We start from the raw sequence: 11058 nt of genomic DNA, 5'->3' as shown, positions 1-11058 counted from the left end.
TGTTATGGTATTTTCTGTCACTAATTATTTACCCTATAGACTCCAGTACCTATGACTGTCTCTAAAAATGCATTGTTATTTTAATAGTCACAATACTTTAGTAAACCATGCTGGCCTTCTAGAGCTATTGGAATTGATTTTGGCTCCACAAAACTTAAATTCAGGCCAGTATTTTCTCCCTGATGCCTAAAACATCTCTTGAAAGCTGCATTCTGCTGCAAAAGGGTTTAGCAGTTTTTGTGATTCATATTCTACACCTCATGACAGCTTTCCAAACCTCCCAGGACCCATGGCAGTGCTTTTATAGTGGTCTGAAAACTTCACGTTGGCCATAATAGCTGTCAGGGCACTGAGCTGCTGCCTGAGCTCCATGGCCAGCAAAGAATTATGTCAAAAGACCCTCATCCAGTGCAACACAAAATGCTGCTACTGATGGTGAGACAAGGGAGGCTAACTCTGACCAGACTCCCCTTCTATATATTAGGTGAATATCAGAGTGATGAATTGGAGGAATTACAATGACAGGTTTTGAGTTTACAGAGGCATAGGATGCTCTTTCTTCACCCATTTGAAAAAGCCTGGCTGATAGAATGAAAGCTTTGAAGCTCATTCAGTCCTTTTTTCTGCCTGCTTCTCACCAAACCTTTAAAAGAAAAGAATGACTGAGTAGCATGCATCCAATTAAGTCATGTTTACAAATAATTTCTCACTATCAGCTCAGTTTTAATGATGATATATGATTGTTCTGGGGATGCACAGTAAGTTTGATACTTTACATTTCGGACATAAAAGCTATTATGGAGTTCTGGTGTTTTTATTAAACTGCAGTCTCTCTCAGAGAGAGAAACTCACTCAGCCCCTCTCAAGGGACCTTGTATATATTATGTTAATTTTAAATTTCTTTAAATATATTCAAATGTATGCACTTTGCTGGCTCTTGTGGATATAGCTTAATGGGAAAAAAAAAAGTCCTTCATAAATGATTCATGAGTACATGGCACTTGCTTGCTGGCATACTGTAGGGGAGGGGAAAGGAAGAAGAACCCAGTGCTCTCTAAAAGGAAGCATCTTGCCCTCCCATGACTCAAAGTACAATATTTACTTGTTCTTGGACATGGGATGTCTGATACACAAAGGCTAACAACGACTGGGGAATTACATCACTACACTGATTATGGTAGGTTTAAAATTAAGACAGGGAGCCTTCATCAGCACCAAAGACATTTTAGGTATGAACCCATTCACTGAGCAGAAGGGGGAGGGGAGCACATGGGTGCTGGGATGGGAAAGTTGGGACTTCTCCCACACCGAGTGCCTGAGCATGTACAGAAACTGAATGAGTGAGGAGTTCTTACAGCTAATTCACCAGCCAAATGACAGCTCAATGGGTTGCTCCGATATATCAAGATGGTATGAAATTAGGAAATGTTGGTACTTCCTGCAGACCTGAATAGAAAGAAGCTTCCTGACACAGAAAGACAGAAGCAAATGTTGTAACAGGGCTAATAGTGGCTTTACAGGAGTGAAAAGACCTATTGAATATACACACACAAAAGCATAATTTAATGTGTAAAGTGTCTGTCTCTTGATGAATAGGTTAGGAACTCAATACCAAAAAAAAAAAATATGCAAATGGCCATAAGATTTTTAAAGGGATAGAGGGATAAACACTGAAAATAGCCTGTCTTTTTTCATTCTAATAGAGTTACCGTCATAGTTTTCCCATAAAGTCAAAGCTCTTTTATTGCTAATTGGGCTTGCTTGCAAAAAGCTTAGGCATTCAAACATGGTTTCATTTCCTTCCATAATCTCTCATTTTATAAAGCCATTGCACTCATTCATGAGCTCTTCTTTGATGAAGAGAATGTATTTAGATTCCAGTGGAAAAAATAAATACTGAAGGTAATGACTCTATTATTGCTAACACGTTTATGCCAACAGGTAAAGAACCCGGAAGGGAAAGAACTGTCATCAGAGAGAGGGAACTACCTACCTGTTTGTCAACAGCTATAAACACAGCTGGCTCTATAATTTGTATTATTTCAGATCTGCACAGGAAATCAGGACATGTGCAAGCCAACATTTATATATTTTTTGTGTTCACATCTCTGCTGGCCCAAGCAAAAGAGGTTTACGTGCTTATTTCTAAATATAGATCTTGAAAACAATGAGCACTAACATGAAATGATACATTAATTACTTTTGAAGCTATCTCTAATGCTTTTGCATTAACAGATAGGGGTTATATAAAACAAGATGCAGCTATTGTTAATATGGAACGTTTTTGTCCTGCAAGGCCATACATATAGAATAGATAAATACGTAATGACAGATCTTAATAAAACACATCCATTTCCTGTAACAGCCTGATAAGTTTGTTCAAGATAAAGCTGAAGTGAAAGGGCACCTTCAAGGTAGCCCAGGAAGTTTCTCTCTTTTAAGAAAACAAAGAAAAGTGGAGGTGTTTTTCACAAAAGGTTCAGTCTTCTCCTAAACATGCAGGATATTTTTGTCCAGCAAATCAATGGCTAAAAAATTAATGTTCCTTAACATGAGCTCTAGAGAGTTTAAATTTCACTCTCAAGAGTTTGGCATGGGTATAGCTCAAGTAAAATCAAGCCCTGAACTATCTTGTTTCTTGAGCCTCTCAAATCTTTGTTTCTACTTTCCCTCTTGGACATAATAAAGGAAACAGCCAAGCACAACCTCCCACCCACAACCTTCATTTTGGCAAGTACAGTCATCTCAGAATGCAATGCTTTCCCTAATGCCCGTGAATCCCATTAAGTTTTGCTGATGCCAGAAATTGAATTATTGTTTATCTTTAAATGAGTACTTTACTTTATAATTTCTCTCATGTGTGCTAGAAGTACACAAAAGGAATGTCTGCTGGAGTCCCTGTGGTTAGGTAAACATACCCAAGTTAACCTTGACGTAGCTAAATCAGTATTGACAACCATGGTAGCAGAGAGCTCAGCACAGCAAAACATGAGCTCTTACCTGACTCCTTAAGCAGGTTTTATTTAGCAACCTATGGCTTTGCCATTGCCAGGATCCAGGCTACTTATAAGATATCCCAAATACACAAGCTGCACAGCAAAATATCCTGTATTTAGCTTAAGAATCCTAACAAACTTCCTTCAAACAACATGCTTTATAGAGTAAGAACAAGCCAAAATCTTGTCAGATGAAACTGAATTCTAATGGTTATGTTGCTACTTCAATACAAAATTTAAAATTTTTACTAAAAACTGGATATCCAAATCAGCAGCCATGGTGTGTCTCAAGTCTTATCTACATGAAACACATGTACTGTGTTAGTGACATAACAATTTCCAGTGAACCACCACACTACTAAACAACTTCCTATATGTCTAAATTTGATGAAATGAAACTGGTGTTAGCCAGATAGAAAGATTGGTTTTAACTACTCCTATTTCTATTGCATGTATGTGTGCGGTTCTTAACCAAGGCTGAAACTTTATTGCTCTTTATTGTAAATACCTGAAGTAATAGGAGAAAGGAAAGGAAAGGAAAGGAAAGGAAAGGAAAGGAAAGGAAAGGAAAGGAAAGGAAAGGAAAGGAAAGGAAAGGAAAGGAAAGGAAAGGAAAGGAAAGGAAAGGAAAGGAAAGGAAAGGAAAGGAAAGGAAAGGAAAGGAAAGGAAAGGAAAGGAAAGGAAAGGAAAGGAAAGGAAAGGAAAGGAAAGGAAAGGAAAGGAAAGGAAAGGAAAGGAAAGGAAAGGAAAGGAAAGGGAAAGGAAAGGGAAAGGGGTCCTAAAAAAGAAATAGAAAAGTGAAAATGCTACAATGTCATTGGAGAATGATTTTCTACCCAGACATTTTTCTCCTACTTATAAGCTCTGATGTGTTTTTTGCTCTTTTCTGTCTGACTTCTAGTACTATCTAGTGGCTTGCATTCATCACCCATGCCAGGACATGGAATGGGGAATTGTTCAAGGTCAAGACTAACTTCCTTTGCCTGTGGGCAAATTTTAGTTTTGCTCAGTTGCTGGAACTGGTTCACTGTATGACAGTACAGATACTTCTACTGGCATCACAGTAAGGACATGGGGGTGGGAATGAATGACTAGATGGGCAGGGCCAGTTCCATTTCTTGTTGGCAGCAGTATATCATGTCAGAACCCACAGAACTGCAGTTTCAGAATTAAATTCTAAACAGCAAAGTCCTAGATGGATTTTAATTTATCTTTTATCATGAGGTAGGCATATCTATATATACATGTATACACAAATACCTGAATACACTTTCAAAAAGCTGAAGCAACAACATCTAAACAACAATTAAGGCAGCATTTTTTCTACAGAACATGTTTAAAAGCGGTGATATTGACAGCCATCATCCCATAAAAGCAAGCAAAAGGGTCAAACTTCCTTCCATAATATTCTTTCTGTAGTTGATCATGTTATAACCACTTGGTAATTTCAAATGAAACCTAAAAGGCATAGTCATGGAGGAATCTGTTTTGCTTCCATGACATATACTACAAAAAAAAAAAAAAAAAAAAAAAAAGTGACTCAGTTACCAATAAGCTATGAATAAATTGTGATTCTTCTCCAAATTCCCTGTATTTCTTCCAAGGGAGGGTTGACATAAGATACTCCTGATCTTAGGTATCCAAATATACTTTGGCATTGCCTTTTACTTTTTAGTGGTTTTAGTATAATTTTTTTACTTTGTAAGTGAACAGCATAGATCACATATCTTGCTATATTCAGGACAGAAATAGGGATTCATGAACCCTGATATATATAAAATGGATTCTCTTTATATGCCATTATAGACATTGTGTTTAAAATCTGATGCATAGTGCTGCTAGTAAAATCTCAGCCAAAATGTAAACGTATGATTCATTTCAAAACAAATTCTCTCTATGAATACAATGAAGCATTGAATACTTGGAATCAAGAAATAGAAGAGTTTTCTATGGGCCAAAAAATTCCTTTAAATTCTGGGCCTGAAAATTCATTACCATCTCCGATAGCCATTCAGTGGTTACAATGTTTTCAGCCGGGGAAGCAAGAGGTGAAGCGTGAGCTTTGCAGTGCAACTTCAAAACACTTGTCACATCCTCATTGAATTCTGCTACATGGAGCCAACAAGGGTTACTGCATGAATTCCACTAAATTGTTTGACAGGTGATGTTTGAAGGTCTTGGGGGAAATAAATAAATAAATAAATAAATAAATAAATAAATAAATAACTGACTGACAGGAAAGAAAAAAAAAAAAAAAAAAAAAAAAACAGGGAAAACCATCACAAGCACATTTCAACAAGACACATACATGTTCTATTGTTCCATTTTCTCTCCTTTCTTCCACCTGTCACTTCTCAAAGAGCTGAAAGCTGGGGTTGACTGAGCAAATCACTTGTCTGCTTGCTCAGGAAGAGCTTTTCAAACACATACAAAAACAGGAGAAATAGTCACTAAAATCTCCAACAAACATATCCAAGTTTTCACTGCTAAAATCAGTATTGTTTCATTCAGATTTATTTATATAATCAATGCAACATGGCCAGCAGGGTGAGGGAGGGGATTCTCCCCCTCTGCTCCACTCTCATAAGACACCACCTGGAGTGCTGTGTTGAGCTCTGGGGCCCCCCAGCACAAGAAGGTCATCAACTATTAGTCTAGAGGAATGCGTCTAGAGGAGGGCCAAGAGGATGATCAAGGGGCTGGAGCACCTCTCTTGTGAAGGCAGGCTGAGGGAGTTGGGATAGTTCAGCCTGGGGAAGAGAAGTGTCTGGGGGGACCTTACAGCGGAGACCTTACATTGGCCTGCCTACAGGAAAGCTGGGGAAGGACTCTGTCAGGGAGTTTGGTGATAGGACAAGGAGACATGGTTTTAAACTGAAAAAAAAATAGATTTAGATTAGATATTAGGAAGAAATTATTTTTTATGTGGGTGCTGAAACTCTGGAGCAGGTTGCCCAGAGAAGCTGTGGATGCTCCATCCCTGGAGGTGTTCAAGGACAGGCTGGATGGGGCTTTGAGCAACCTGGTCTGGTGGGAGGTGTCCCTGCCATTGCAGGGGAGTTGGAACTGGATGATCTTTAAGGTCCCTTTCAACCCAAAACATCTGTGATTCTGTGATTGTATGATTTCTAAGTACACCACTATTGAAACAAAATTCATAAAAAGATCTCTGTGGATTACTTGTTTCTTAGAAAATGCACCAGACAGACATCTTGGGACCCAGCAGCAATTCTGACATAATACGGCACTGAGCAGCCCAAAGTTATACCTGGACTCTATGTAGCATACCAGAATTATATGCCATCAGAACCAGTGTCCACTCCAATGAAACCAAGAGATTACTATAAAAATAAAAATAAATAATAATAATTTAATTAAAAAAAAAAAAAATTATGAAAATAGGAAGTAATGCAAACACAGACTGGGGTAGGATATGAGGAATGGTGCTCCTCCTGTTCCAAAATGTGCCGTCAAAGCATGTGTACAGTTTTAATGACTTGATTTCATGCATGGCAGAACATTACTCTTCAGCACTGTGTGTCAAGACCTTTGAATAAGCCAGCAACAGAAGATGATCCTTTACTTAGTCACCATTCATTGCTCCTACAGCATGGACAGACGGTGGAGAAATATTCTTCATTTGAGCAATGACAGAATGTCTGTAAAACTGTCTGGTTTAAAAGCTTTCTGGGACAAAACTTGTTTTTCCTTGAGAGGATAAACAGCTGCTACATTTAAACCAGCTTGTGTTCATTAGCTAATGTCCAGCTGTGAGATGTGCTGAACTTCAGTACTAAGCAGTCATTAGTTGAACATAATTTACAAACACTCAGTAAATACAGCAATTTTTATCATAAATCTTCCACTGAAGCTCCGTGTCTCCTGTGTTTTCAGAGGCATGAGGTCAGAAACAACTTGTACAATATGTCATGACAAAGATGATCCACATACAAGAATGGATTGGATCTAGCAGTACCAGCAGTCCCGTCAAACATAGGTTAATAAACACTAACAACTAAAACTTGAGAAAGAAAACAAACTACCGTTGAAAGATGAAACAGACGAATTGTTTCAATGACAGACATTTCCTCATAGATCACGAATTAAGTCATCATCAAAGTAGTTGGAAAGGGTCCTGATCATATTGTGTAAATAATTTACAAAGTTTAAAAATGACTTCTGTAATGTTAGCACATTTCCTGTGGGACTGGATCACATTGCAAAGGAAGCATATTTAACCCTGGGTTACCCAGCAGGTAACTGGAATTTAAAGTATTATGACATGCAAAATAATTTTATTTTAGTATCCAGCCCTCCTATTTCCAGTAATGTTATTTTATTATTATTTATTTTAATGCAAGTGTCTCTATAGCATCTTGGTAATGACCTAGCTATAAACAAAATAAAAAATCTGGGATTAAACTCAAGCTCTCATATCTTTTTCTCTGTTCTTTATTACATTCACAAAACACAGTGAAGGAATCCAGCAATTCTACAGTCAGAATTAATTAGGTAAATTGTTGCCTGCAGAGAAAAAAAAAATGCAAGCTGAAAGCAGTTTTTGAATTCTTACTAGGAAGATTATGTAGAAATAGATAGTTGTTATGACTGAAAAAGAGAATACTTAGAAAATTTTCAAAAATGCATCCCAGTGGTATTTAGACTAAAGAGATAAGGGTACAATTAAGGAATTTAATGAACCACAAGCAATTTATTTCAAAAATTCAAAGCAGTGGAGATTCCATTAAAGGAACTATACCATCTACACACAAGGCTTGGAAAGGGGCAATCATTGCAACTAGCCACTTAGCAGCCACTTTATTACACTCCCAAATAAAGGAGAGGAATCTGCATGGGGCTATGCAGAAAGTTGGGAGAAGGGGAATTTCAATGCAGAGGCCCATTCCCTTGAGGCTAGAGCCAGTCTTCAATTCTGCTTGGAGAGCTGAAGCCACACAGCCATATCTAGACTTCCACATTAGCCTGAGTTTGAATTCACTGTAATCCCAAATGCTCTGATTATCAGTGTTATTTTTCCATGGCAATGTTCTCCAGCCTTAGTCTGGAGCACATCAACTGGTTCTTCAAGGCCAGGAAACACAGGTGTAGGGTAGAGCCACAGAGGTACATGCACGTAAGGCAGAACTGGCACAAGCAGGATGTGGTGTCCCTGATGAAGGTGAAAGAAAGCAGTAAAGGAAATTAAATTTTGTAGAAGAATATAGAATAAACAAGTGGAGCTATAAGAGCAGCAGATTTCCTAAAAAGGCCCAAGGGGAGCAGCAGCAAAGCCTTAGCAGGGCCTGATGATGCTGACGATGTTCTTCTCTCCTTTGCAGTCATGGAGCTCAGAAATGTAGTTCTCCTTCATCCTGGGCTTCTGCTGAAGCTGCCTTTTAATCATCACATTCATTTTAGGCAATGAGAGAAACAAAGAGAAAAGGAGGAAATTCAGGGAACTGAAATGATTTGCAACCAGCATACAAATGCATTTTTAAGGAAATAATAAATTTGGCAACTGCAGAAGAGAGATTAAAGTTATATTCATGTAGAAAGCACCTACATAAAGACAAGGCAAAGGAACTGCTATATCATGTCAGCAATATAGTTCAGTAGGTAATATGAAGAAATCAAATATTTAAGGAACATCAGTCAGGGATGACTCTGATGGTTAGATCCTAGCAGGTTGGAAAAAAATATCCTCATATCTGACCTGGAACATTCCAAGCTAGGCTCAGAAATGGATTTAGAAACATGAAAGGCAGCAGGGCAGCATCCTCTACTCACCTCTGCGTTGTCTTCAGCTGAGCAGAGCCCCCACTGCTTCATGGCAAGTATCTATCATCTGCTGGCACAATTGTGTTATAAAAACAAAATAGCAAGATTTTAAACAGTCTTGAGTAAACTACCTTGCACAGAAAAATAAGGTCTCCTAATTAAACACTGATTTGCAAATTCACCTGTATATGTGTGTTTGTAAGTAAATGTATATACCCACACACACATGCAGAGAAATAGTTTGCATTTACCTATTGACAACTGAACCCCTCTGGAGGCATAATGCATAAGCTTATTCTCATGTTAATTCCATTAATTTCAATCCAATTACAATGAAGCAGCAACAAAGTTTTCATTAAATACCATGTCCATGCAAAGCTTAAGCTCTTATCTTGCATATTTTAAAATTTTGGATTAATCTAAATAGGATGATTTTGAAGCTGGTATTGCCTGAGCAAAAAAGTACTATGTTAAGTCCAAGTCCAGACAGCAATAAAAATTCTTTTTTAATTGAATTATTTGAAAATAAATTACTGTTTTTATTTCTAGCACTTGTGTTTTGTCTTTAAATTAAAAAAAAATGTATCAAATATACTAATTTATTTTGAATTAAATTTGGAGTAGATTAGGTAATGAAGATGCAGCATGTGTCATAGCAAGGAGAGGTTTGGGGATGAAAATCCTGTCTTTATACTGATAATTGTCTCCACAGCAGATTAATTTGTCTTAATAGCATAATGAAACTTCTGCTGCTGTAGCATTTCTTACTGCAGCTTCTTGATCATGCCTCTGGCACTGGCTCTCTTCTTGCAGTTGTATACAGTATTTTGTACACGTTTAACTCATCAAATTTCTAAGACATTACCATAGTCACCACCAAAAATTTCTAAGTCATTATCACTGTTCAGTGAGAATGCAGGCATTTTTAACTACTACCTTTAAGCACTACAATAATATCTGGTGCCAACTTGCTTAAGTGTTGAATTGTTAAAGCTGAATGGCTCATCTCATCAGATCCAGTAAAAAAAAAAAAATAAAATAATAAGTAAATAAAAGAATAAAATATGAAAACACATTTTTATTCCCTAGTTATTCATGCACAATACAGAGCAGATTTTGCAATCAATTTGTATTGCCAAAGCCTTTTGATTTTATGTAGAACTGTGAGTTTTCTTTCTAATTAAGTATACAGTACAATTTAATTTAAAACACAATTAACATACCCATTTATGCATATAACAAGATAGTTACTGGACTATGTCCTGCTGCTAATTCTTATCATTCATAAAGATAATTTCTATCTTAAATTATGCAGACTTTCTAATGGTGCACATCTGCCCCCTTGTGTCAGTTTTGCATGAATGTCTTTTTTATTGCTATGGGAACTACTCAAGTTATGGTTTCCCCGGTCCTTCAAGGCTGTTTTTAAAGCTCACATGCAAGTATTTTGCCACTCAATTTCCCATTCAGCCTACAAGAGAAAAGAGGAAAGGAGATATGTCTTGATTTCAGCTCCTGGGCATTCTCTTCTAAAACTGTGGAGAGAAGTAGAAAAATGCAAACTGCTTACATAGCTACCAGTGGTGGGTATATCGGGAGGATTACAGCAAACAACCATGGCCAGTGGCACTTGCTGTTCATCTTTGGCACCAATTGCTGTAGCTGCACAAAGTGAGGAGACCTTTGCTCCCATCACAGCAGGAAGCTGCCCAAATAAAAGAAGAGATGGACAAACTTGCTTGGCAGTTCAACAGAGAGAAAATAAAATCAATGAAGGCTGGTTTTCAGGGAAATCCTAATATGCATGGCAAACTGTAGGTCAAGGGACACATTGAGTGCTTTCAAGGGTAATTTCATTTGAAGTAAAAATTAATAAATTTTACTCCAAAAAAAATGCTCCTTCTGTTCCTCTGGTGTTTTTTTCTCAGTTGTAAGCCATGGTCTGGAGATGGTAATATAATAATAATGATAATGAGTGCTCATATATCCACTTAGTACAAATGGTCCTTGAGCAGCCACCACTCTTCTGTGTCCTCTGCAAGTGGGAGCAAGTGCTGGAGCTTGTTTGAGAGCAACTTAGACCAATGCAGCTCACAGGGGACATCCTGCTCTGTGACTCCCCCATAGCTGTGCTCCCAGCTCCAGACAACACATCCTAGCACCCCTCCTGCCACAACTACTGGAAGACAGAAGCATCTGGACAGGCTGTGGCTGAAAGCACAACATGGACACAACCTTGCACATCACCAGTGCTCCTTCAGGAGATCAGTAATGTGCTGCCTG

At 37.9% G+C, this 11058-nt stretch overlaps 1 long non-coding RNA gene across 1 annotated transcript; it reads right to left on the bottom strand.

Annotated features, from left to right (window-relative positions):
* Window positions 1–8812: 8812 nt before the first annotated feature.
* Window positions 8813–11058, bottom strand: LOC309875091. Its single transcript, XR_014316977.1, has 3 exons — window positions 10346–11058; window positions 10212–10246; window positions 8813–8842 (listed from the first exon to the last, which is right to left on the bottom strand). It is a non-coding gene; the product is annotated as an uncharacterized lncRNA (long non-coding RNA).

The sequence above is a fragment of the Aythya marila genome, assembly GCF_965140915.1.
Source record: "Aythya marila genome assembly, chromosome: 2".
In the NCBI taxonomy this organism is placed as follows: Eukaryota; Metazoa; Chordata; class Aves; order Anseriformes; family Anatidae; genus Aythya; species Aythya marila.
Note: the sequence above shows the minus strand (reverse complement) of the source record. Positions and strands in the feature narration are given on the sequence as shown.